A 21,485-nucleotide genomic window follows, 5' to 3' on the forward strand; every position below is an offset into this window, starting at 1 on the left:
GGCGAGAAGAAGTGCTATCGCGAGACCTGGCGGGACCAGCGGGTTTACGGGCCGGAAGCGAGGGGCGAACCCGAGGGAGCGCGCCCCTTTTGAAACCGGAGACTCAGCCCTGCTGACAAGAAAGGTGGGTTGGAAGTCTCCGTCCCATCTGGGAATGGAGCGGGCGCGGGGGGAGGCCAGGAGGGGGGTGCGGGGGGAGGAGCTGCGCAGGAGGGAGAGGTCGGCCGTGGGCTTAGCCGGGAGGGACCTCTGCGTGAGGTTTAATTGGCAGCTGCCACAACTTAGTTCACTGGACAGCTACCATGGGCGGTTCACGCGCTGTGAGCCAAATTGGCGAGGTCCCCTTTGCCCCCACAGAGTTCAGCCAGGGCTGTTGTACCTTCCTCCAAACACGAGTCACATTCCCTACTTGGGCTCAGCCTTTTAATGAGTCCTTGTGGCCGCGGAGGTGATTTGCCCTGACGCTAATGAAACTTCACCTCTGGCCCCTCACTTTCCCAGGCCTCCATCTATGGCCGTGGAAGAGATCCTACGATCACGTTTTATAAAAGTAGTCAAATTAAGATATTTTAACCTAAATCTGTTAAGACCACTGTCTTTCCTATCTGGGGACATTGAAGTGGCTGTGGGCAGTTTTAGGCATTTTGGAATAGGGAATACTCTTAATTTGAGTTAAGTGGCGTGTGTGTGTTTCATGTAGGTGCTTGTTATTGCCAGCCTCTAGGAATACCCTACACCCCACTTTGCTAAATGACAAACATGGTGACCTAACAGTGCCAGAGGTCCTTGAGTCCTAGGGTATCCAGCACCAGAAGAATGAGGCGCTGTAAAAGATTAATCACTGCACAAGAGAATGTGAAATTCCTTGAAATCTTATAGCTCATAAAGAAAAGAAGCTTGATAGAGATTTCCCCAAATTTGACAACCATCTTTAAAAAATGAATTGGGAGGCTGTAAGAATCTTTTCTAAACTAGCAATAATAAAGAAAAAATTTTTATCAACCGAGAGAGGAAAGACTGAATTATCTTCCTGTTCTCTCCATAGAAAGAAACTTATTATTTTCTCTCCTTAGAGAAAATTATGTAACAAAATATTATTTAACAAATATTTTATGTTAAAAATTGTGATTTGGTATGTACTAATTTAAAAATTTTGAGTTTAATGTAATTTCTCATAAGTATATATTCAGATTTGTACCTAATTTTGTATTTGCAATTTTATATTTTTCTTAAGGAGGTCTCATGAAATGATATAAACTTCAGGCCTCACAAACTCTAGATCTGCCCTTACACGGTGGTTGTCTCCTCCTTACCACTCTAATCGGGGCAGGGCATGTGTCTATTCTCTTAATTTTTAAGATGAGATGAAAGCCCAGAGGGGTGGAGTTACTTGCCCAAAGCTTTGCTGTTGTGACTGGCAGAATTAGAACTAGAACTAGAAGCCAGCTCTTTTGGTTCTCACATATCTGGTCACACCAGGGAGGAGTGCCCTATTTTAAACCTTTCACCTTCAGTCTTCAGTGAGTAGGGCTTGAATGTGTCTATTTGGTCTGCCTTTGGGTTCTGAGCTGTAAATAGTCCAGATGAGAGGCCTGGTAAAGCTAAAAGAGAACAAGTTGTGTGTCTGAAGTGCCCCCAAATCTCAGATCGTGGCAGCCTTCTCTCTGTCCTCCCAGCGATGAAAGAAGGCCAGCATCTGATGGGAGAGAACAGCGGAAAAACTTCAGCCTTGGGTCCTCCTCCTGTGTCAGGGTAAGTGTGGAACCCTTGAATAGAAACAGAAGCAACTGGTGAACCAACCGGCTGTGTGTGAATATGCATGTGAACACGTCTTTTGTTATTTCTCAAGCCAAGTATATTTTTGGTCGGTTTCCCTGGAGACTTGAGAATATGGAGAAGCCTTACCAAGTGTAATATATACTTTTGCCAGCTCCGCTTCCTGCCCAATTCTCAAAATTAATCACCCTATCTCTCTACTTGAACTGATTTTGTCCAAGGTCACTAACTTATTTGTTGCTAAATCCAACTTCTCAGTCCTTATCTTCATTGACTCTCCCCTGCTACCAGTATTCTTTTTAAATGTAAACCTGATCCACCTCCACTTAAAATCCTTCAGTAGCTGCCCATTGCTTTTAGGACTAAGATCCAAATCTGACTTGCATGGTCAGACCCACTCCTCTCCAGGCCATGCCAGTCACACACATTGATCTTTCATTTCTCCAATGAGCCACGGTCCTTTCCTGATTACAAAGCTTTTGCACATGGTCCTGCACCCATTCATATAAATATATACGAAATACTGTATATATCTGTGCTATTTTATTTATATACATATACAATTTTATTTATACTAACATATATATGTTTATATATATATATATATCTGTGTATATTTATATTGACACCAGTATGTGTGTGTGTGTATATATATATGTGTATATATATGTAATTTTATTTATACATACATAAAACAGTATTTTATTTATACCTACGGTTTTCCAGAAATTGTTTTTGTGCTGGAGATACAACAGCAAACAAAGCAGGCAAAAATTGTTGCCATTCTGGAGCTTACCTGGTGATTGTTTTTTGCTGGAATATTTTTGCCCTTCCCTCTTTTCTTTTTTTTTTTTTTTTTTCATGGTAAGGAGTTTATTTATTCCTATTTATAATAGGAATATTATAATATAATATAATATAATAATATAATAATAATATTAAAAAAAATAACAGTTTTATTGAAATATAATTCACATACCATAAAATTTACCCATTTAAAGTGTACAATTCAATTTAGTATATTCAGAATGGTACAACTATCACCACAATCAGTATTAGAAATGTTCTAATATTCACCCCAGAAAAAACCCTGCACTCATTAGTAGTCACTCCTCCTTCTCCCTGCAAATCTCCCCAGCCCTAGGCAACCAATTCACTTTCTGTCTCTATAAATTTGCGAATTCTGCACACTTCTTATAAATGGAATCATATATTATGTGATCTTTTGTGATTGGCTTCTTTCACTTAGCATACTGTTTTCTAAGTTCATCCATGCTGCCACACTGAGGCGTGTATCAATATTTTTTTTATTTTTTTTATTGAGGTATAATTGACATATAACACTGTGTAAATTTAAGTACTTCATTTCTTTTTATTGCCAAGTAATAATAAAATTCCAGGGTATGATATACCACTTTTTGTTCAGCATTCATCAATTGAATAACATTTGGGTTGTTTCCACCTTTTGACTATTATGAATGATGTTGCTGTGAATATTTGTGTATAATTTTTTGTATGAACATATAGTTTCATGTTCTTACCTGTAGGAGTGGAATTGCTAGATCATATAGTAACTCAATGTTTAACATTTTGAGAAACTGCCAGACTGGTTTTCAGAGTGGCTGCACCATGTTTCATTTCCACCAGCACTGTGTGAAGGTTCCAATTTCTGCACATCCTTTCTGTTATGGTTGAATTGTGTCCCTCCAAAATTCATGTTCAAGTCCTTACGCCACCTGCCGCATAATGTGAACTTCTTTGGAAGTAAGGCCATTGTAGACGTAATGAGTTAAGATGAGGTCATATTGGAGTAGGTTGGGCCCTAAATCCAATATGAGTGGTGTCCTTTATAAAAAGGGGAAATCTAGACACAGAGACTCACACACAGGGAGAACACCATGTGAAGACTGGAATTATGCTGCCACAAGCCAAGGAACTCCCAGAAGCTGGGAGAGAGGCCTGGAACAGATTCTTCCTCAGCACCTTTGGAGTAAGCATGAGACTTTGATCTCAGACTTCTAGCCTATGTTAAAAACATGACAACAGGCCCAAAATGGAGTCACTTATATTAAGCCCCACATCACCAAACTGACACTTAATTACAGTTTCGGCTCTCCCAGGAATGGAATCTTAAACCAGTCAATCAGGAATCACTTGATCAGCTAGTGAGATAATCTGCCTGACAGACCCCTGTCATCCCCAAAAGGAAAGCAACCTGGCAATAACCAACCTTTTTTTGCCTATATAGTATAACGTCCTTACGCCTGCTCCCTTTTGCCTATAAAGGTGTTTCATTTTGTACAGCTCCTTGGAGCGCCTCTTTATCTGCTAGGTTAGATACTGCCCAATTTGAATCAATGTTTACTCAAATAAACTCTTAAAATTTTTAATGTGCCTCAGTTTGTCTTTTAACACCTCCAAAACTCTAAATAAATTTACAGACAATAAGTTTCTGTTGATTAAGCCACTTGGTTTATGATACTTTGTTATGGCAACTTTAGCCAACTAATACACTCACAAACACTTGTTATTGTTCATTTTAAAAAGTATTATAATAACCATCCATTGGGGTGTGAAGTGGTACCTTATTATGGTTTTGACTTGCATTTCCTTAATGGAAATGATTTTGAGCATACTTTCACATGCTTATTAGCTATTTGTATATCTTCTTTGGATAAGTGTCTATTCAAATCCTCTTCATTTTTAATTGGGTTATTTGTCTTTTTATTATTGAGTTTTAAGAGTTCTTAATATATTCTAGATAGAAGTCCCTAATCAGATACACGTTTTGCAAATATTTTCTTTTGTGCTTAGGTTGTCTTTTTCATTTTCTTGATGGTGTCCTTTGAAGCATGGAAGTTTTTAAGTTTGATGAAGTCCAACTTATCTGTTTTTTTTCCTTTGGTTGCTTGTGCTTTTGGTGTTTTATCTAGTGACATTTGATCTAGCTCAAATGTCACGTCCTCAGGGAAGACAGCATTCCTTGATATATGCTCTCACAAAACTGTCTTTGTAATTACAAATTTATTGGTGAGATTTATTTGATTGTCTTTCCCTCTAGACTGTAAACTCCAGGAGAATAGGGTCCAAGTCTGCTTTTTCTGTTTCCATTGTGTCCCCAACCCCCTGCATAGTGCCTGCTATGTAGAAGGTGCTCAGAGTCTGTTTACTACATAGATGCCTCTCCCAAGCTGTAGTCCTGCATATCTGACCAAAAAGAACATGTATGTTGCTATTGTTGAGAGGAGTGTTCTATAAATGTCAATTAGGTCAAGTTGGTTAATAATGTTACTTATCTTCACATCAAATAGGCAAAAAAAATCTCAGCAGCACTATAGATGTTCCTTCTGATCAGAGATACCCATTCATTCAAAATTTATTTATGAAATGTCTGTTGTCTCCCAGGCACTGTTCTAGGCACTGAGGACATAGCAGAGAACAGAACAGATTCCAGGAGAAGGAGAAAGTCCAGAAACATAAAAACGAAATAAATATTCAGAAGCGTCTGTAGTTTTGACCCTCTGATCAACATCAACAGAAAAGGAAAAAGAGAAGTACTGTTACATTTGCCACCGGGCACTATGAAACTGTGCCCTTGCCTAATTTTATTTCCGCAAGCCTTTACTGTAAACCGTTTATGTGCCAGGCACCACACAGAGAGGTACTGGTTTAAAGACGAAGAAGGTGAGTTTTCCATCCTTGGGGAATGCAGTGTGGGAGACAGATAGGTAAGTGGATAATTATATTATAGATGATCCATGCTGTGACAGAGGTGTGCACAAAAGTCTATAGAGCAGAGAAGAGTGACTAATTCTGCCTGGGAGTGGTGTCAGATAATGTTTGGTGGAGGAGGGGACATTTCAAGTGAGCCTGAGGGAGGACTAGGAGATGGCTAGGTGGAGAGGGGGAGAAAAGACATCTAGTTGTTTGTGGATAGAATGACTGAGTTACAGATACTGTCTAGTTCTAAAATGTGGACTGCTCATGGTAGCCTGGCACCCTCAGACAATGGGGGGGGGGGGCGGCCCATAGGGATTAATGATTTATAGAAAAGGAGGGTTGAGGCTTGAATTGCTACCAGTTAAAATGACTGAGTTGCTGTGCAACCCCTTACTGTTTCTCTATGCAGGAACCATTCAGACATCCACCATAGTTTTTCCACTCAATTTTTAAGTTAAGGTGTCAAAATGATTTAAAGTACTGCTGTACTATTTGGGGAGGGGGGGTGTAAATTGATAACCTGTAAGGAAGGCAGATTGGCAACACCTATCAAAATTATAAACACTGCATATAGCTTGTGACCCAGCAATTTCACGTCTAGTAATTTATCCTCAGATGCACTCACATGTGAAATAACGTAGGCACAAGTATCCATCACATCATTGTTTGTAATAGCAAAAGAAACAAATTAAATGTTCATCAAGAGAGGATTGGTTAAATAAATTATGATATCTCTTTAAAATGGGACACTGTTCAGTCTAAAAAGGAAACAGAATAAGGTAGCTCTTTATGTCCTGTTTGAAATGATATGATATATTGTCAAATGAAAAAAGCAAGGAGCAGAACCATTCATATAAAAATGGAGATGGAAAGAATTCAGATCCTCTGCAGAGTGTTCCAATGGCTGAATTTTAAAGAATCCTTGGCTGTCCTGCCTCCAGACTCCTTGTAATGTGTGACAAGAAACTCCTTATTGTTTAGGCTAGCTGAGAATTAGTCTGTTGTGACTAGTAGCCAAAAGGATCCAGATACCGTGTTTCCCTGAAAATAAGACCTAGCCGGACAATCAGCTCTAATGCATCTTTTGGAGCAAAAATTAATATGAGTAAAAATTAATATAAACTATTAATATAAATTAATAAAATTAATATAATGTAAGACCGGGCCTTATATTAATTTTTGCTCCAAGAGATGCATTAGAGCTGATTGTCCGGCTAGGTCTTATTTTCAGGGAAACATTGTACATAACTCTGAAGTGTGCAGAGGTCTTTGTGTTTGAACCTGGAATATGCAGAAGGGGGAGTTAACTCTTTGACTTGCAGAAAGTCTCAGTTCACCTCATTTTAACTCTCCTGGGCACTCCGAAGTGCTTCCCCTTTCTGGATATTCTGGGCTCTGGACCTGAGAGCAGCCAGCTATTCACATGATGCCGCTCTGGGAATTTCTGTGCAGAGATGCAACCTGGCAGGATCCAACCTGCCTGACTTCTTTTTTAATACAATCTCATCAACGCAAAATGCTGAAAGACTGGCAGGATCTATTTGCAGTCAGGGGGCAAGAGGGGAATGCACTGGATGCTAGAATAAAGCGTTATAATGTGGAATTCAAACAACCCCCTCTCTGCTCAGGAAGACCCAGATCATCCAGACTTGCTACAGTGACTGCAAAGCTGAGAACTCTAGATCAAGCCATGTGGTCTGAGAACTTGTCCTCACAGCTAAAATTGTCCTGGCAGTATCATCCAGGCAATTTTAAGGACTTACATGACTCACTTGTCCATTCATTAAAGAAAAACAAATATTTGTCCCCTGCACTCGGTGAGGTGCTGGGAATACAACAGTGAGTCGAACGGAAATGGCCTTGCCTTTACTGACTTAGTCTAGAGGAGGAGATGACAATTAGTAGAATAATTATCAAATAAGTATACAATTATAACTGAGTTAAGTATTATAGAGGAAGGGTTTATGGTGGGAAAGAGTGGTTAAGAAAAATATCTATTTTAGAATGGAATCAAGAAGGTCTGCCTGAGGAAATGACATTTGAGCTGACATCTGAAGAATGAGTGGGAGTTAACTAGATGATTGTGGGAGAAGAGCATTCCAGGCAAAAGGAACAGTTCCTGCAAAGGCCCTGGGGTGGGGGTCGGGGGGAGCATGGACCACGGAAGGAACTGAAAGAAGGGGAATGTCATTGGAGGGCAGACAGTGAGGGGATTGGGCTGAGAGGTGAGGCTGGAGCCTGGCAAGGCAAAGCCAAGAGACATGAAAAGTATTTTTGTAAGAGCAACAGAAATCACTTGTGGCACAAAGTGTTAATTGTCCCCCAATATCCATTTCCCCTCTGTTCCTTAGTATTCAAACCACAGAGTTTTGGCTCAGCACATTGCTACCCGTTTCCCAGACTCCTTTGCATATAGATGTGCCCAAGTTCTGAGCAGTGGGTTGTGAGCAGAAGGGCAGGCTTCCATTTTCTATTTTCTCCTTACCGGCTAGAATGCAGACATGATAGTGGGGCTGGGGGAGCCATGCCCGACCATGAGATGGAAGCCGTATGTTAAGGATGTCAAAGCAGCAAGACGGGGAGACTGGAACCCCATCACAATGGGGCAGTCATAGCAGACCTGACCAGTTAGATTATATGAGACAGACTGATAAACTTCTTACTTGTTTAAACTACTGTTTTTTGTCTTTACCATAGAAGTTACACCTATATTCTTAATGACTACTATGGACTGAATGTTTCTATCACCCTAAAATTCATATGTTGAAATCCTAACCCCAGTAGTATTAGGAAGTAGGGTCTTTGGGAATTGATTGCAGCGTGAGGGTGGAACCCTCATGAGTGGGATTAATGTCCTTATAAAAGAGACTCCAGAGAACTCTCTTACCCCTCTACCATGTGAGGACATGGTGAGAAGATGGTCTTCTATAAGAAAGTCTTCTATAAGCGGGCTCTCACCAGATGCCGACTCTGCCAGCACCTTGATCTTGGACTTCCCACCCTCCATAACTGTGAGATAAATGTTTGTTGTTTAAGCTGCCAATCTGTGGTATTTTTGTTATAGTAGGTTGTACAAACTGAGACAGTGACACACCACTGAAGTGTTCTAGGTGATGGAATCAAATTTCCATCTTGAAACGATTACTATGGCTGCTGTGTGTGGAAGGTAAAAGTAGTGAGAACAGTCAGAAGTCATTACACCCCCTGTTGAGGAAGATGGTGTTTTGGACCTGCAAAGTAGCTATGAAGATGGGGCCAGACCCCATTAGAACTCCTTTTGCCTGGTGTAGTGGAAAGAGCATGGACTCTGGCATTAAGAAGAGCTTAGTTTACTCCAGGATGCTCTACTCTGTAGCTGTGACCTTGGGCAAGTTACTTAGCATCTCTGATTCTCATCTATTTATTCAAATTAAAGTTCTTTTTAGGAGGGTATGGCAAATTTTAAGATGGCCTTCAGACTTGAACTGCAATATAATATGTGTATTATTTATATATACACACATACATCCTATTGGTTTTGTTTCTCTGGAGAACCCTGACTAATACAAGGGTAAACTTTCCATTGATTTATAATATGCATACAGCAAAGTGCACAAATATGAAGGGCATGGCTCAATGAATTTGTACAAAGTGAACATGCTCAGCCACCATCCACAAGAAGACGTAGAATACTGGAATTCTGTGAAAATAGCTGGAATTCTGTGAAAAGACTATTCAGCCATAAAAAATGAAAACTTGCCATTTGTGATGACATGGATTAACCTTGAGAACATTATGCTTACTGAAATAAGTCAGAGAAAGACAAATGCCATACGTAGAATCTAAAATAATAACAACAAAAAAGAAAGAAAGAAACAAACCAAAACAGAAAACCAATCTCAATAGCTATAGAGGAAAGATTGGTGGTCACCAGAGGGGAGGGGGATGAGGGTGAAATGGGTGAAGGGGTTAAAAGGCACAAACTTGCAGTTATAAAATACGTCATGGGGATGTAATGTACAGCATAGTAACTATAGTAGTTAAATAACTATAGTAGTTAATACTGCATTGTATATTTGAAAGTTGCTAAGAGAGTAAATCTTAAAAGTCCTCATCACAAGGAAAAAAACACTTTTTTGTAAATATATATGATGACAGATGGTAACTAGACCTATTGTGATCATTTTTCAATGTATACAAAAATCAAGTCATTATGTTGTATACCAGAAACTAATATAATATTAGTTATATTAGTTAATTATTCTTCAATTTAAAAAGTAGCTAAAAACCCATGGATGACATGTACAGCAAAATTAGGTGACAAGGTATTTCCATGAACCGCAAAATACAAATGGGCAAGAACAAGGCAGCACTACCTGCATGGAACTGGCATCTGTGCAGAAGAAAGCAGAGGTAAGTAGTGGGCTTCTGATGGAACTGAGAACAGGAGGACACCATACTAACCAGTAGGTGTTCATAGGTCAATTTAAGAAAGCAGAAATTGGAATGGGTTTTGCCTAGTTCAGTAGTGAGTGAGTGCAAGCAGCCTGTGGCAAGGTCTGAAATAAATGGAGTGCTTTAGCCCTTGAGAACTCTCAGGACTGACCATCAGGGCTCCCTGCTGGGACAGGATCCCACATGGAAGAGAAACTGCTAAGAGAAGCAAAATTGAGCAGGACAGGAACAACAAAGATAGAGACAAGAGAAGGCCCAAATTAAAATGGGAAGGTGAGCAGAGCCAAGAAATCTTATAAAGCACGCTGCCATCTTTTTTATTATGACATGAAAATAACAGAAAAGAGAACTCTGTGAAGTTAGAAGAGTTACCCTGACCCGCAATTCCCTCTAAAAGTTCAAGCAAATTAATTTCATGTATATATAAGCAAAAGAAAAGTATTGAGGCCAAATCAATTACAGAGTTATAAGAAAATAAGAAGCAGAACCACAATAATACCTGCAGGCAAAGAAAGCATGTCAGAAAGACATGCCCACAAAGCAGATAAAAACCGTAACCTTAACTATTTAGAAAGAAGATAAAAGGTGTTAAAAATAACACAAGACATAAAAGAACAACATAAATCAAAGTTAGAGAAACTCTGAAATGGGGTGACAGAACTCAAAAAAGAATTAGAAATGAAAGAAAAAGTAATTTCAGAAGGGAAGGCCAAATTGGAAAAACACTACAGTGAATTAATACAGTAGATAATGCCTTAAGACAATTAGAAGGTGAAAAGGAAAAATACATTAAAAGTTAAAATTTGAAAAGAAGGGAAAGGATTCAAAGAGAAAATTATACATACGAGGTCTGACAATTTAAGTTCGTGACCTCATCCTAGAAAAAGTGCTACATACCTCATTGCTGAATATCACTATGGCCACCTCGGAAGTACTCCCCTTGGGAAGCTATGCACCTATGCCAGTGCCTCATCCACCCTTCAAAGCAGTTTTGGAACTCTTTTTCTGGAATGGCCATCAGAGCTGTCTTTGTATTACCCTCAATGTCTTGAATGTCATCAAAATGTCTTCCTTTCAATATTTCCTTTACCTTCAGGTAAAGAAAGAAGTCATTGGGGGTCAGATCAGGTGAGTAGGGAGGTTGCTCCAATACAGTTATTTGTTTACTGGCTAGAAACTTCCTCACAGACAGTGCTATGTGAGCTGGTACATTGTCGTGATGATGCCAGAGCCACGAATTGTTTTCACACAGCCTTTTCAGCACTTCCAAATAGTAAACTTGGTTAACTGTTTGTCCAGCTGGTACAAATTCATCATGAATAATCCCTCTGATATCAAAAAAGTTAGCAAAAAATTGTTGCAAAAGTTCATGAACTTAATTATCATTCCTTAATTGTATTAAAAATAGGCAAGTAAGGGGCAGCCAGATGGCACAGTTGGTTCAAGCACAAAGGTTGCCGGTTCAATTCCCACATGGGATGGTGGGTTGCGACCCCTGCAACTAAAGATTGAAAACGGCGACTGGACTTGTAGCTGAGCTGTGCCCTCCACAACTAGATTGAAGGACAATGACTTGGAGCAGATGGGCCCTGGAGAAACACTGTTCCCCAATACTCCCCAATAAAATTTTTAAAAACATAGGCAAGTAAGACTCAACACAGTAAACAGAAATCTCTGAGGAAAAAAATCATGGCAAGGGAACAAAATGAACACGGTGGGGCGGCCCGTACAGTGAGGAACTGAGGTCTGCTGCCAACACCCACATGAGTGAGCGTGGGTGCAGGTCTCCAGCCACAGTCACATCTCCAAATGACTGCAGTCATCTCTTTGTAACCTTCATTGTAACTTCATGAGAGACCCTGAACCAAAACCATCCCGCCAAGCTACTTCCAATTTTCCGATCTCAGAGGCTGTGAGATAATGTTTATCATTTTAAGTCACTAAGTTTTAGAGTAATTTTTTATGCAGCAATAGGTAGCTAATATAATGGGCTTTAGGGTAGCTTCCAGTATGGGGCTATTTCAAATATCCCTGCTCAGTACATCCTAACATATTTTATGGTGAATATATGTTCATTTTTGTTGGGTATAAACCGACAAGTGAAAAAGCTGGGTCACAGGATACACATATATTCAGCTTCAGTAGATACTGCAAAAGTGTTTTCCACGGTGCTTGGATCAATTTACACTGTCACCAGCAGTGTATAAGAGTTCGTTACTTATAGTCCTACTAACGCTTGATATTTCTCTTTTTCATTTTAGCTATTTTGATGGTTTGTAGTGGAATCTCACTGTAGTTTTAATATATATTTTTTTGTGATGCCTAATGAAGTTTAGCGCCTTTTCAAAAGCTTGATGTCCATTTAGACATTTCCATTTACAAAACACTTGCTCAAGTCTTTTACCTATTTTAAAAATTGAGTTGTCTATCTTTTTTGATTGCTTGATTTTTTTTTTTTAATATTTCTGGCCTTGCCCCAGAACATCAGGGAGGATGGATCTTACAAATGTAATGTAAAGCGAAAAAAGAAAAGTAAGTTTCAGATTATTATAGGATAGTTTTACTTACATAAAGTTAAAATGTTAACAACTGTCTCTCAGTAGATGGATAGACACATGGAAAGAAAGGAAGGGAGGGAGGGAAGAGGGGAAAGAGGGAGGAAGAAAGGATTCTAAGATGGCCTCCTTGGTCCCGCCTCCCCATGTTACTCCCATGATTATGTTATATTATGCGACAAAGGGGATTACTGCAGATGTAATTGAAGTTGCTAATCAGTTGACTTTAAATAGGGAGATTATCTGGGTGAGCCTAACTAACCTAATCATATGAATCCTTTAAAAGCAGGAAGTTTTCTCCTGCTGGTCACAGATGTTCCTAGTGTGAGAAGGATTCCATGCACAATTACTGACTTGTGGCCTTGCGAAGCTGAGAGCAACCCCCAGCTGACAGTCTTCCAGGAAAGGAGAACCTCAGTCCTACAACCGCAAGGAATTCCTGACAACCTAAATGAACCTGGATGCAGACTCTTACCCAGAGCCTCCAGATAAGACCCCTGTCCTTAATTTTGGCCTGGTGAAATTCTAAGCAGAGAACCAAGCCAAGCTTCCCTGGACTTCTGACCTACCAGAAGCAAGCTAAAAAATGGATGTTGTTTAAGCCTCTAAATGTGTAAGTTTGTGATAGTTGTTATGTAGCAATAAAACACACATATTTGCTTAATCAAGATCTACATGTGTAGTAAGAGAATAAAGAAATATATGGAAAGGATAAATACCAAATTTAGAATATTAGTTATTCTGTTGGGGGTGTGGTGATTGGAAGAGGAGACTATTGGGGAGGAGAAGATAAGAGAATTAAAATGTGTAAGGCAATATTTTGTTATTTAAACTAGGTGGTGAATATGTTGTTTTATTTTTTTATACCTTTTTGTATGTTTCACGTGTTGTATAACAATTTTAAAGATTCGTAACCCCCAGTCACAGCTTAGAAACAGTAGAGATGCCAATTTTCAGGGGCCTTTTGGGCTTGGACAGTGATTTCCCCCAAATGACTGTGCTAGAGACCTTTTTCCTGGAAATATAGAGGATGCAGTCCCCATAAAACTTGGAAGGAGAATCGAGTCCCCATAAAAACTAAGATTTAATTTCCTTCTACCCCAATAGGATTGGGCTAGAAGTCAGATTTAATTTAACAACAACCAAAAAAAAACCAACAGGAAGGTTGGGAGGGAGGGAGGGAGGAAGGAAGGAAAAAAGAAAGAAAAGAAAATTTTTTGTACACTCAAATTTGTGGAGTGCATAAGGGAACGAATGAATGGAAAGATGAATTATGAATGGATGCCCGAGTACCCATAGAATCACCATCAAGATTGTGTATTTGGGCAACAGAGTGGGATAGGAAAATATTGTTCCATTGCAGAATAATCCACAAGCTATTTGAAAATAAACAGTCTTGGAGTTGTTTTTTGTTTGTTTGTTTCTTTTTTGTTTTTGGAAGACAGATGTGAACCATGTTCTTTTTTTTTTTTTGAAGACAGATGTGAAAATTTTGTTTTGATTGGAGCCTCAGCCACAACTCAGAGAGCTCCCCAAACGCAGGCCAGACAAGGAGTTCTGGACAAGAACCCTGGGGCAGTTTAAAGCTCAAACCCACCTCCACCCTTGCCCCCCAGAGACATTGTGCTAATGTCTCTGATGATAACAATTGGTTCTGTGTGACCACAGCTGCCTCTTACATTGGTTGGGGGCAAACTTGATTCAGAAGCATAATGGAGGGTGAAGCATCAAATTTCTTATTTGAGCAGGAAGCTGATACCTAAGGAATGCAACCCAGCAGCAGCCCAGAAAGAACATTAGGCAATTGTGCAGGCTATAGGGAAATGGCTTTCCTATCCCAAGGCTTTTACTTTGAGGAAGGGTCACTGGGACCTGATAAAGAGCTCCAATCACCAGCTATGGTCTGGACAGGGAGGTTTGAGGAATTCAACAGGAAATAGGCCTTGGGGCAGAACCCAGGTTGTGGTCAATAGTGTCTCTTCCAGAATCAGTCCTTCAACTAACAACCTGGTGTGAGACCACCGTCCTCAGTCACTTAGACCAAACGTGTACTTCTCTAAAGTTACCAACAAATTCCCAGAAGGATAATTTCCAGGCAGGAAATTCTGTTAGTCAGATTTTTTTTTCTTTTTTTTTTTTTGCTTGCAAATATTAGCTTTGCAACTCAAATTACCTTAAGGTTAGAAAAAAAGGGGATGGAGGGGTATTTATTGGCTCACGGACCTGCATCAGGCCCAGCTGGATCCAGGAGCTAAAATTACATCAGGAATTTCTCCTCCCATCTGTTAACTGTTTTCCTGTGTACTGGTTCCAATGACCTTTGACCACGGGGCGGGGGCAAGAGAGTCACCAGCATCTCCAGGCTTTCATCCTACCAGCTTAGCAACCTCTGAGAAAGAAAAGCATCTCTGTCCAGTCGTTCTAGTAAAACTCCAAGCATCGAGTCTCCTTGGACTGGTTTGGGTCACCAGCCCACCCCTGATCTGTTGTAACCAGGACGGTAAGTGGTCAGGTCCGTGTCTTAAATCTATCTTGGGGTCTAGAGAAGGGTTAATCCCATGTAGACCACATGGATTTGGAACATGGGAGAAGTGGTTTTCCAAAGGAAATTAGGGTGTTCTTACCACAGGCAGGCTGGATGCATGACTGGCAGCAACAACAGCGGTGCTCAACAGAGAGAACAGGTGCGATCCCGCCAGCTCCCAGTTTTCTTCTCCCTCTCAGTGTTTTCTGATGGGGATGCCCCTTGAGCCCACCTGAAGAAATTAGGATTCCATAGGTCTGAGACAGAGCTCGGAGGTGGTGTTTTTACGAAGTTACTCGAGGTGGTTCTGCTGGGCAGAGTAGTGTAGGAGCTGCTAGTTAATGTAGTGGATAACCTTATTCTTCTCTGCTCCCTACTCACACCAAAAGGGAGTGTATGGGCTCTAAGCTATAAAATTAGAGTTGCTTTCTACTCAAAGAAAGTCAAAATAAAGGATTGTCTTTATATTTTGAGATCAGAGTAAGGCAAGTGTAAATTAATGAACCTGTTTCAAAGCCCACCCCCGACCTGCCCCTAAACCTGTACAAAGAGCAGAGAAACAGAAGTGGCTCCTATCCAACAAAGATGTTGGGCCAGTAAGCGGGCCCACTATGACGCTTCACACAAGCAGTGACTCATTAACCCTCATGTTCAGGGGGACAGGAGTCTGTCACTGTGAGCAGGGAGCTGCAGAGGCCTGGCTCTGCCTTAGGAAAGGTGCTTATTGTCATCACAGCTTGGAGTCAGATAGGGAAGGCCATGGACTGGAGAGGATACAATACCAGGCGGAGGAACTGGACCCCAGTAAAAAATTGGTTTGAACTCCCTGACAGTGGTTGCTTACCCGTGAGAACTCAAGACCAGCTGGAGAGGGTTTAGCTGCAACCATGAGAGGTGGAGGGGGGTGGACAGGATTAGCCAAGGGGTCCGATCCCCTGCTCTGTAACTGATCACAGGTCACTGATCAATCTTCTACTATTACTATTTTTCGTATCTGTCTTCTCTGTTGTACATTCATTGAAGGCTGGAGCCCTACCTCACACCTTTTCGTGTTCCCAGCATCTAGCTCAGTACCTTGTAGGCTACAGTTTCTTGAATAGTATTTGCTAAAATGGATTTAAAATTTTTGCAGAACTTTTTCTCAAAGCCCTTGAAAAGCAGAACTAACCCTCAATGGACGCTATGGAGCGGTGGAGAGAGAGCAGTGTGGGAGAGCACGCCCCCTGAGAAGCAGTCACAGTGCGGGGCCAGCATGGTGCCCGGCACATATCAGGTACACAGGGGTTCACAAAGTTAATGAGGCCCGCTGTGAGCCGGAGATGGAGACCAGTGCCTGACGTGCTGTCAGGTCTTTGTGACTTCAGGAGCATCATCAATAGCAATAGCTTCCCGCACAATAGCCAAGAAGAAAGGACAGCTATAAATTCGAGTCTCAAAAACCAAACAAAAAGAAATGATAATACTACCCTGGCCCATTAATGAATGTTCTAATAAGAAAACAAAACAAAACATGCTCAGGGTACAGGTCAAGCAAATGTTTTCTGCTCTATAAAAGCGATGACAATATAATTTGTAATAACACATTTTTTTGAACACCAAGCACCGTGCACATGTAATATACAAGCCTTGTGGAGCCTTGTGAGGTTAAATAAAATCTTACAGCAACCCTATGATGGTCCACTTTTATAGACCGCAGAAGAATTAAGAAACTTGCCTCAAGTCTCCCAGCTCATAAATGGAGGGGCTGGATTTGAACCCAGACCTGCATGACTCCAGAACCCACATAGGAACCTCCACACTATCTGTCTCTTTTAAGGAGACAAACATTTTCTGTGCTGTTTGTGAATGAGTCAGATCTCTTTCTGGCCCCTCCCTCTGTCAACAAGGAATCTGGGCCAGTGCATTTTTTGTTCAATCTCCCTTGTTCAAGGAAGACTGAACCCCAGGGCTCAGCCTCTCACAGGAGGCAGCTCCTGCAACTCCAGGGGCCCTGAGTGATTCCTGTAAGTCAAAATAAGAAAGGTTGTCATGACAGTCTAGGGACCAGGTACCATGCAGGGGTTGTTTGGGGCCAGATTAAAGTGAGCCTTGAGGCACAGAAGCAAAGGCTGTGTGTAGATCCAGGGACTATCTGAGCTAGAGTTCTCAAAGGTCCTTCTTTCCCCAAGAGTCCAAGAGCAGGGTTTTCATACCTGACTGGGGCTAGGCCAGAGCCGAGAGTACCCACTATGCCTGGTAGGGATGGGAAGGCAGGACTGATGGAGGGTCTATGTTCCCAGAGTGGAATTGAGACAGAGGAGGACGGGGACAGGGAACTAGATGAAGACCCAGTCACAGCAGCAGCTTTCCTGCAGCCACCTGCCTGGTTGAGATGGAAACGCTGATTCCAGCTCCAGCCCCCAGACAGGCTAAGAATATCCCAGAAAAGCAACAGCCACCACCCCCGCCCTTCTTGATCTGTTCCTACACCTGGAGTGCTGTGCTGGGCGCCAGCAGGGGCAGGGAAGAGACCAGAGTGCTGCTAGTGGTGGGGTGATGCTTGATTAGGGTGAGGGGAGGAAAAGGAGGGGCTTGGTGGAAGCAAGAGAAGGTGAGCTGAGAAATAAAGCTGCTGGAGAGTGTTTTAGGCAGGGAGAACTGTTCTCAGGGGGCAACAGAGGGAAGTGAAGTCAGAAGCCAGGGGTTTGGGGAGAGAAGATCCAGGGGGGAGGATGAAGGAGGGCTGGCATCGGTGACCTAGGAGACGAAGGCTTTATTAGGAGCAAGAAAAAGGAGCCCCCAGCTCAGCTGTGTCCTCCCCTGACCCTTAATCCTGGGTCCTCCAGTTTCTCAGCATCGGTCCATTCTCTCCCTGCCCCAGGGCACCACTTCCTCACTGTGCTTATCAACAATATTGTCTGTTACAAAAATCCTATATTTGGTCTCCTCAATTAATTCCTTTAAGCAAGGGGCCTGCTGGATGGGAAACCATTGAGAGTGCAGACACTCCCTCCTGGCAGCTAGTAGCAGCTCCTTGGTCAGGTTCATCTCTTCCCTCTGCTCACCCCCTTCCCCCACTCCCCACTGTTGCCTGGGAAAGGGTTCTGCTCCCTCCATTGCCTTCCCCGGGCCTTATTCCTCCCCACCCCAGGGTCCTCAGGGGAAGGAGGGAGGGCTGGGCTGGTGAGTGTGCTCTCCCTTTGCACACCTCAGGAGCTGAGACCCTGGGATGGGGACACTGGAGCAGCAGGGCTGGGCAGCAGAACGCAGTCATTCAGATGCCCGGGCTGAGTCACCACCCTGGCTGTTTTCAGAACCTGCATGGTCAGCCTCTTTGTAGGGGCCCTTTGGAGATATGGGGGTGCAATGGCCTTGGGTTCTGGGACCTCTGGCCTTGATGTTTAATGGGTAGACCATGGACCTTGGCCATCTTGGCACCCTGTCATTTGTCTCACCACCTTTTGGGGTGCCCCTCTAAAGCTGGGAGGGACCTAGGGAGGTTTACATAGCTGAGAGCTGGGCACCCCTCCCCTTCGGCTCCTGGGCTGACCTGCAGAAGTACAGGCCTCACACGGATGCTATGCACACACAGCCTGAGCCCATCCAGCAGAACCAGATAGGGCTGGAGCTAGAGAGTGAAACAGATTCACAGGACAGATTTTATTTAGAATCAGAATTATAGAACTGGAAGAGGCTTTAGGAATCATTTTTAAGTTCAATCCCCAAGATGTCATCTTATTCCTTTAGTATTCATTTTTTATCTGATAATAAAAGTATATAGAATTCCTGCATTTTAATATGAAGAAAGGGAATTCCGGAGAGCTGAATGACTTTCCCAAGTCATACAGTTTATAAGCTGTGGACTCTTACTCCTGCCTCCTGCCACCTACACTATGGCCTCTCAAAGAGGAAGATGAAAAAACCAAAGGACAGAAGAGTCTGAGCAGCACAGCCTGGAGATGTTCCCTTAAAGGTGGGGCTCATCTTCCCAGGGGGTCAGTGAAGGGCTCATCTCTAAGCTGACACTGTGATCCCCATTAATAAGCACAGGCAGAAACCTTGATCTAAGCCTTCTAGTTCTTCGTCTAGGCCTGTAGCTCTGGCCTTAACGAGCCTTCAGGAATAGCCATGTATCTGGACAGGGCACTGTTCTAGGTAACCCCAGAGTGATGGAGACAGACAAGGAGCCTGGCCTCGAGGGGGTTCTCATCTAAAGGTTTCTAATACAGAGGAACATGTACATCTATGGGGAATGGACAGACGAGAAGCGACATACAGATACTAATACAGATAAATGAATCAATCACAAATGTAGACCTTACACATAACCCAACCAGAAAAGTACACTTGCAGATGTGGTAGGGACATAGCTGTCCTTCCATAAAGCCCACCTTCTCATCAAGTCTTTCTGATTTCCCTACACTTATCCCCTTTGGCCTCTACACTATAGAGATACAACCTCCCTCTCTCTTCCCTTAATGCCTCCAGCTTTTTAAAAACAAAAATGCTGTCACTCTTTATGGATTTGTTTTGATTTCGTTGTCCTTTAAAATTCCATCCATATCCATCTTGCACATTTTGGACCAAGGACTCAGAGCACAGCCCTAAACCAAGTTGTTATGTAGCAGCTGCTACTGCGGGAAAGAGGTTAGAAAGACTGATGTCATAAAGAGCATTAGGTCCCTTCCTAATTTCAAGAATTTCAAGAGCTTGACAGAAGAAGTGGAATTTCAAGAGCTTGACAGAAGAAGGCAAGATAGTGGTTTGAGTGGGGGGGTGGGGGTCTGACCAGTGATAGGAGGAGCTCAGAGATTCACTAGGGATAACCACACTAAGAGGGTAGAGAGTGGGTGAGCCAGAGAGGGGGTCTGAGGCAGGGCAAGGTGGAGATTTAAAAGGGGATATGAGACCTTTTAAAGGACGCTGAAGCAGAGTAGGAAATTCTTGATTCTGACCCAAAGGACAACAGGAGGTCACAGCTGGGCCTAGAGTTCGGGTACCATGTTGGTGACATCTGTGGGTTCTGCATAGAAGATCTTGTCCTAAATGACACCAGCAATAGGACTTACGTCAGTGAGGGACTCCCGGGAGTGGATCTGGGAGGACCCACGTGCCATTCAGATCCACGTGCTCAGTGTTTCTGCCAGTGCCGCTCAGTTTCTCTGGAGCCCGTCCTTAACTACCGGTGAACCAACTGTTCCTTGGGTGTCAGAAAAAGGCTGACTCAGAAAGGCCTTGTAGGAAGAAGTGGGACCATTTACAGGAGCTGAAAAAAGGGAGAATGGGGTGGTTGAGCTGTTCAGCTTTGGCTGTGAGAAAAAGATCAGACCTAAGGGAGCAGGAGAGACCCTGCTGAGACAATACACATGGGTTCTGAGTCAGGGAGGGGTACAAGTCTGCGTGTGTACAGTGGAAAAGAGATAGGGAATCAAGACAGTCAGACCACAGGTCTCCAGGGGGGTATGAGTAAGCAGGGGCTGTGGGACAGCTGAGAAAAACTGGTGTCTCTGATGGCAGGAGCTGCAGCCCAAGGGGGTTCAGGAACAGCCTATCTGGAGTGAACCACACACACGTGTGCATACACTCCAACCCTGACAGCAGTGGATCCTGGGAGCCCTGTTGGTGGTCTGTGAGGAGCATGGAAGTGACTCCAGGGACAGTTCTGAGGATTTTGCTGAATCCCTAGGCAGGGGCTTTTCTTACGATCATACCCACTTCCACGGCCCACGTAAGAAGCTGAAGATTCCTGTGCTGAGGAGCCAGAGAGCAGGCCTGGAGAAAGGTGGCAAATAGAACTGCCCAGAGCCAGCTGGGCTCAGGACCAGAGGGGTCAGGCCCAGAGAGTCTCAAGTACAGGACAAAGGTTTTGTGGGCACTGAGAGGACAGACCCAAACAGAAATATGCAGGAGCCATCCTAACAGCTTGCAGCTGGAAATGGAGACAGCTGTGACCTGAATGGCAGAAAGCATTTAATGATGAAAACCCACCTCAACCTGGACCCAGGGGCTGGCCTGGAAGTTGTGCCAACTCTCTTGGGCCTCCCTCCACACAGGAGGCCCTGTCTCCTGCCTGAGCCTGAGAAGACCAACCGGTACAATTTTCAGCATTTCCACAGGGACCAACCATCCATCAGCCATTCAAATGTGGGATCAGAGTGTGTTGATAAGGATGAAGAGCAAAAGAGGGACGGCCCAGCAACTAGAAGCCAAGACCTTCTCCACACCTACTGAAATGCAGAGAATCAGGCCGCCGTACCTCGAGGGTCTTGCCATCCCCGGAGCAAGGGCCCCCAAGGAAGCAGATTGTGAGCTGCAGGAAGGCCAGGACCCTGCCTCTGGGAGAGCAAAACTATGCCTGCTGCGACCCTCTGTGGTGGCCTCGTGGGGAGGTTAGGAGGGGAGGCGAGCTAAGAGAGAATAGATCAGAAGGCCACATTGGAGACGCCAGGGTAGTGTGACCCAGCTGGGGCAAAAGCGCCCTGATGAGGGCTCTCACT

The 21,485-nt window shown here is 43.0% G+C and overlaps 1 long non-coding RNA gene across 4 annotated transcripts; it reads left to right on the plus strand.

Annotated features, from left to right (window-relative positions):
- LOC109452643 (uncharacterized) lies at nucleotides 1-13,149 on the plus strand. Of its 4 annotated transcripts, XR_012489775.1 has the most exons (5): nucleotides 1-124; nucleotides 1,677-1,752; nucleotides 5,182-5,460; nucleotides 12,411-12,462; nucleotides 12,772-13,149. It is a non-coding gene; the product is annotated as an uncharacterized LOC109452643 (long non-coding RNA). The 4 variants fall into 4 exon arrangements; XR_012489774.1 differs by lacking the exon at nucleotides 12,411-12,462 and having other exon boundaries at nucleotides 5,182-5,504; XR_012489773.1 differs by lacking the exon at nucleotides 12,411-12,462.
- The last annotated feature ends 8,336 nt before the right edge of the window (nucleotides 13,150-21,485 follow it).

Source organism: Rhinolophus sinicus, linkage group LG01 (assembly GCF_036562045.2).
Source record: "Rhinolophus sinicus isolate RSC01 linkage group LG01, ASM3656204v1, whole genome shotgun sequence".
NCBI classification, from domain to species: Eukaryota; Metazoa; Chordata; class Mammalia; order Chiroptera; family Rhinolophidae; genus Rhinolophus; species Rhinolophus sinicus.